The 5,759-nt window shown below is 42.2% G+C and overlaps 1 pseudogene; it reads left to right on the forward strand.

The window, feature by feature from the left end:
* The first annotated feature begins 1,924 nt into the window (after positions 1-1,924).
* Positions 1,925-2,297, forward strand: LOC134481693 (protein MIX23-like; annotated as a pseudogene).
* Positions 2,298-5,759: the final 3,462 nt, after the last annotated feature.

Consider the following 5,759-nt stretch of genomic DNA (forward strand, 5'->3'; position numbering starts at 1 on the left):
CATTTCTACCCTTTTCAGGCTCTGTTCTCTGCCCTCTCTCCTCTGTCCTTCCTGCCCTGACCACTCTGAGCTGTTTGGTTGCCTCTTCAGCTGACAAGCAGCTGTCAGCCTTGGTCCTTGTTTAGAGTCAAGGCCTCTCCCTGCTGCACTGCTCTGCTCCCCTCCCCTTAAGGTCTTTCAAGCTGTAGCTCAGGCTGGCCAGGAGCTCACTGTATCGCCCTACTTGACCGCAAAGTTATAGAAATCATACAAACTGTGGGAGGAAAATTAGTAAGGTAAACATCAAAACCATCACTTTATTGAAGCGACTGGCAAGGAAATCTTAAGACTCATACACAAATGCAAGAGAATTAGAATAGCCAAAATTATCTTGAGGAAGGGGCCAAAGTAGACTGCAAAGCTATTCTAAAGTAATGAAGACAGAGTGTGTTCTAGCAAAATAACAATGAGGCCAGGTGCAGAGCATGGAAACGAACCCACACATTTAGTGTCGGCTGATAATTTGACAGGAGTAGCAATACAATTCAACAGGGGAGAAAGTGGTCTTCAACAGGCAATACCTGAACCTCTAAATAAATGTACTTTCTCTTTCCTTTCTTCCCAGATCCCCAGCACCCACGTGTGGGCTCAGCCATCTCCAGTTCCTGAGGCTCTGACACCCTCTTCTGGCCTCCACAGACACTGCATGTACACAGTACACATACATACATGCAGGCAAAACATTCATACACATATATATGAAATGTTTATGCTATATTATGAATTTATGAAATATATAATATATACAATACATTATGAGTCTATGAAATATATGTGATATATTTAAATTTATTCGTGAGCTTCAGGTTAACTCAAGGGCAATGGGATAAATTCTGGTATATCTACATTGTGGACCATTAAACAACTTATAAAAAATGAATACACAGTGACTGGGGAGATGGCTTTGCAAGCATGATGTCCTGGGTTTAGATCCTGGTACCCACATAAAAAGTCAGACCTAGAAACACATACATATCTGTAATCTAAACACTGGGAAGCAGAGGCAGAAAGATTCCAGGACATACCTGGTTTGTCAGCCTGACCATTGGGTGAGTTTCAGGCTCAGTGGCAGACCCTTGACTAAAATCTAAAGTAGATATACACACACAAATATAAATGTAACAATAATAAGACCATAGATTTGAGAGAGAGTAAGGGGATGGCAGTACCTGGGAGGGGTTGGAGGGAGGAAGTCAGTTCTACAGGAAAAAAGATAGCAAGAGACTAAGACACCTAATGTCAACCTCTGGCTTCCACTCGTGTGCACACACATGCCCACACATGTGCGCGCGCGCGCACACACACACACACACACACACTCAGCAAATATGCTCAGATTGCTTATACTCTATAGATCTGCAATTAATGGGAAAGGAGACCAGGTTTCAGAATAATATACATAGTTTAATTGTGTGTGTTGAGATGTAAATGCATTTCTTTTTTTTAAGGTTTATTTTATTTATATGAGTACACTGTAGCTGTCCTCAGACACACCAGAAAAGAGCATCAGATCCCATTACAGATGGTTGTGAGCCATCATGTGGTTGCTGGGATTTGAACTCAGGACCTCTGGAAGAACAGTCAGTGCTCTTAACCACTGAGCCATCTCTCCAGCCCGTAAATGGATTTCTTTTCTTTTTTTAATTTATCTAATGTATATTACAGATGGTTGTAAGCCACCATGTGGTTGCTGGGATTTGAACTCAGGACCTCTGGAAGAGCAGTCGGTGCTCTTAACCACTGAGCCATCTCTCCAGCCCTGTAAATGCATTTCTTAAAGTGGCAGTTTTTCTCTATCTCCAACTAGTTCCCAAATAAATGAGACTGAGACTATAAGATTTATCTAATTAGATTTACTACACAATAACTGGGCAGTTAAAAATCAATTGATGACAGGATAGTACATGAATTAAACACTACGGTGCCAACAGCTTCCTTTGCAGGAAAAATCGATGCCAGCCAAACCTGTAAACAACTATATGAGTCTTTGATGGCAGCTCATGTCAGTAGGGACAGAGTTATAAAGAACTGTATAGCCCAGACCTCAGCAGTAGTAAAACGTCTCCGAGAAGAGAGAGAAAAGAACCTGGATGACTTAACGTTATTAAAACAACTTAGAAAAGAACAAAGTTGAAATGGATGCAGTCAGAACTAAATGTCGAAGAAATGGTAAATGACAGGAGCTGGAAGGTGTTTAATGAACGCTGCCGAATTCACTTCAAGCCTCCGAAGAATGAGTAGAGAGAGAGTTTTTTTTTCTTTTCTTTTTTTTTTTTTTTCTTTTGGAGCTGGGTACCGAACCCAGGGCCTTGTGCTTGCTAGGCAAGCGCTCTACCACTGAGCTAAATCCCCAACCCGAGAGAGTTTTTTTAAAAAAGACCGGGTTATCTCGTCGCCTGAGCATGACAGATGTCAGCAGGCCAGCTTCTGAGGGTGGTCTCTGAACCAGCAGGTCAAGGCCTTTGGTTGGTTCAGCCCCATTCAGCCAAGACCGCAAGTCTAATTCTCATAATTATAAAATAATCAATTGCTATTTTATACTGATTCTGTAAAAAAATGTTTTGTAACTATTAAAATAATTTTCTGACAAAAAAAATCATCACTGGAACAAAATATTTGACAAAGGCTGCATAACAGGGTGTCTTATTTTGTTGTTGCTGCTGCTGTTGCTGTGATAAAGAAAATACCATGAAAAAAAAGCAACTTAAGAGCTGGAGCATTGGTTCAGTGGTTAAGAGCACTGACTGCTCTTCCAGAGGTCCTGAGTTCAAATCCCACATGGCAGCTCACAACCATCTGCAATGAGATCAGCCCTTTTCTGTTGTGTCTGAAGACGGTTACAATGTACTTATATGTAGTAAATAGTTTCTTAAAGCAACTTAAGGGGGAAAGGAATTGTTTTGGTTCACAGTATGAGGTTACAGTTTCTCTTAGTTACTTTTCAACTGCTGACAGTGGAGGTGCACACCTTTAATCCCAGCACTCAGAAGGCAGAGGCAGGCAGATCTCTGAGTTCCAGGCCTGACAGGGCTGCACAGAGAAACCCTGTCTCAAACAAAACAAGACAAGACAAAACAAAACAAAGCACAAACATACAGCACCATGACCAAGGCAACTTACAAAAGAAAGCATGGACCTGTGGGCTTGCTTATACTTTCAGTGGGTGGTTCATGACCATCGGTGGAAAGCAGGGAGCACAGCAGTAGTTAGGATGGCTCTAGAAGAATAGCTGAGAGCTCACATCTGATCCAGAAGTAGGAGGCTGAGAGGAGACTGGGACTGGCATTGGCCTTTGAAACCTCAAAGTCCACTCTTGGAAAACTTCCTGTGAGGCCACACCTCATTATCTTTCTAAACTGGGAACCAAACATCCAACCATAAGAGTATAGAGTGGGGGATTTAGCTCAGTGGTAGAGCACTTGCCTAGCAAGCACAAGGCCCTGGGTTCAGTCCCCAGCTCCGAAAAAAATAATAATAATAATAATAATAGCATAGAGGGGCCTTTCTCATTCAAACCATCACAGTCTACTTCCTCCCCCCCCCCAAAAAAAAGCCTGGAGCCACATCATAATGCAAAATGTATTTGATCTAACTTCACAGATTCCCATAATTTTGTTTGTTTTTTACAGTCCCAACACAAAGCAGTCCCAATACACTACCATTCTAAAAGGGAGGAAAGGGCAGAGTAGACAAATACCAAAACGCAGCAGGACAAACTCCACATCCTGTAAGCCCATGTCTGATGGCAATGGGCTTAAAGGGTTGCTCTTGAACCTCCCACTCCTTCAAGCTTTGCTGACTGCAGCACAGTTCTCACTCGTGGGCTGTTCGCACGATCTGTCTGTAGCTCTCCTCTGCAGACATCCCACGGTTCTGGCACCTCTAACATCTTGGGGGTCTCCAACAAAATACACGCCTCGCTTTCACAACCCCATGCAATGGCATCTCCAGGCCTCCTCCATGCAGGGGCACCGCTACTACATGCCCTGCCTCAATGGCTTTCCTTAACTGCAGAGGAAAATTCCATAACGCTACAATTTCACTCCCGATGCCACCGAGGTCTGTTTGCTTGGACAGGAACCTGGCCCCTTCCTTGAGTTACACTTGCCAAACTTTGCCGTGTTGATGTTTTACTTGGTTGCATAGGCTTTTCTTTTACAAGTTGCAGGATTAACTGTACATTTGGGGGGTGGGCATTGATTTTTTTTCATTGCTTAAGAGTAGTCACTGGGCTGGAGAGATGGCTCAGTGGTTAGAGATCCTGAGTTCAATTCCCAGCAACCACACGGTGGCTCACAACCATCTGTAATGAGATCCGATGCCCTCTTCTGGTGTGTCTGAAGACAGCTACAGTGTACTTATATATAATAAATAATTTTTTTAAAAAAAGAGTAGTCACTAATAACCATGTGACACAGCGAATACTGAACTGTATTAACCTCTCCTCTGCCAAAGACATTAATCCAAAACTCTTCAATTTAATCTCAGGCAGATTCTTAGGACAAGGGGAAGAAGTAGCCAAAAATTATCTAGAGATATTTACTAAAATATCTCAAGAATGGTTTCAGTGAGTATTACTGGGTAGGACTTCTGGTGCACCGCCTGACCCAGAATCCCCTCTGTACTCTCTCATACCACTGGTTTCTAGCTTCATCCCATTAGGGTTATTTCAATTTTCAAATATTCATTGAGACTGCCTTTTTGTCCTAATATATATTTTAGAGAAATATTCACAGCCTACTGAGAAGACTATGTATTCTGTACTGTAAACAGATTATTCTGAGATGTCTGTTAAATTATTTCAACTCGGGGTTGGGGATTTAGCTCAGTGGTAGAGCGCTTGCCTAGCAAGCGCCAAGGCCCTGGGTTCGGTTCCCAGCTCCGGAAAAAAAAAAAAGAAAAATATGCAAATTATGTCAACTCTGATATTCCTTTTGTGTAGGCTGACCTATCTGTTGTTGAGGGTGTGGTATTGAAGTCACCCACTGCTGTGTTAGAGTTAATTTGTGACTTTATGCCTAATAGTATTTGTTTTTTTTATTGTTTGCACCATGTTCATATATGTTTAGAACTGTAAGGTCCCCTTGATGGGTTGTTCTCTTTTTTTTTTTCTTTTTCTTTTTTCTTTTTTTCGGAGCTGGGGACTGAACCCAGGGCCTTGCGCTTGCTAGGCAAGCGCTCTACAACTGAGCTAAATCCCCAACCCCGGTTGTTCTCTTTTTTTTTTTTTTTTTTTTTAATAAATCTGAGGATATATATTACCTGTGTATGTGTATACGGAAGCACAGGACACATGTGGAGGTTAAAGATTTATTTATTTATTATATATGAGCACACTGTAGCTGTTCAGACACACCAGAAGAGGGCATCAGATCTCATTACAGATGGTTGTGAGCCACCATGTGGTTGCTGGGATTTGAACTCAGGACCTTTGGAAGAGCAGTCGGTGCTCTTAACCACTGAGCCATCTCTCCAGCCCCCCCCGGTTGTTCTCTTAATCAATATGAAATGACTCCTTTATCTCCTTTGACAAGCTTTGTGTGGATATCTATCTCTGTGGTTGCTGGGATTTGAACTCAGGATCTCTGGAAAAGTAGTTAGTGCTCTTAACCAGTGAGCCATCTCTCCAGTCCCTGTTGATACCTATTTAGTTAGAGGCTGGAGTAGTGACATCTGCTTGGAGGCTTTTATTTGATTGATTATTTTCATATGAACTGGTA

The sequence above is a fragment of the Rattus norvegicus genome, chromosome 14 (assembly GCF_021556685.1).
Source record: "Rattus norvegicus strain SHRSP/BbbUtx chromosome 14, alternate assembly SHRSP_T2T, whole genome shotgun sequence".
NCBI lineage: Eukaryota > Metazoa > Chordata > Mammalia > Rodentia > Muridae > Rattus > Rattus norvegicus.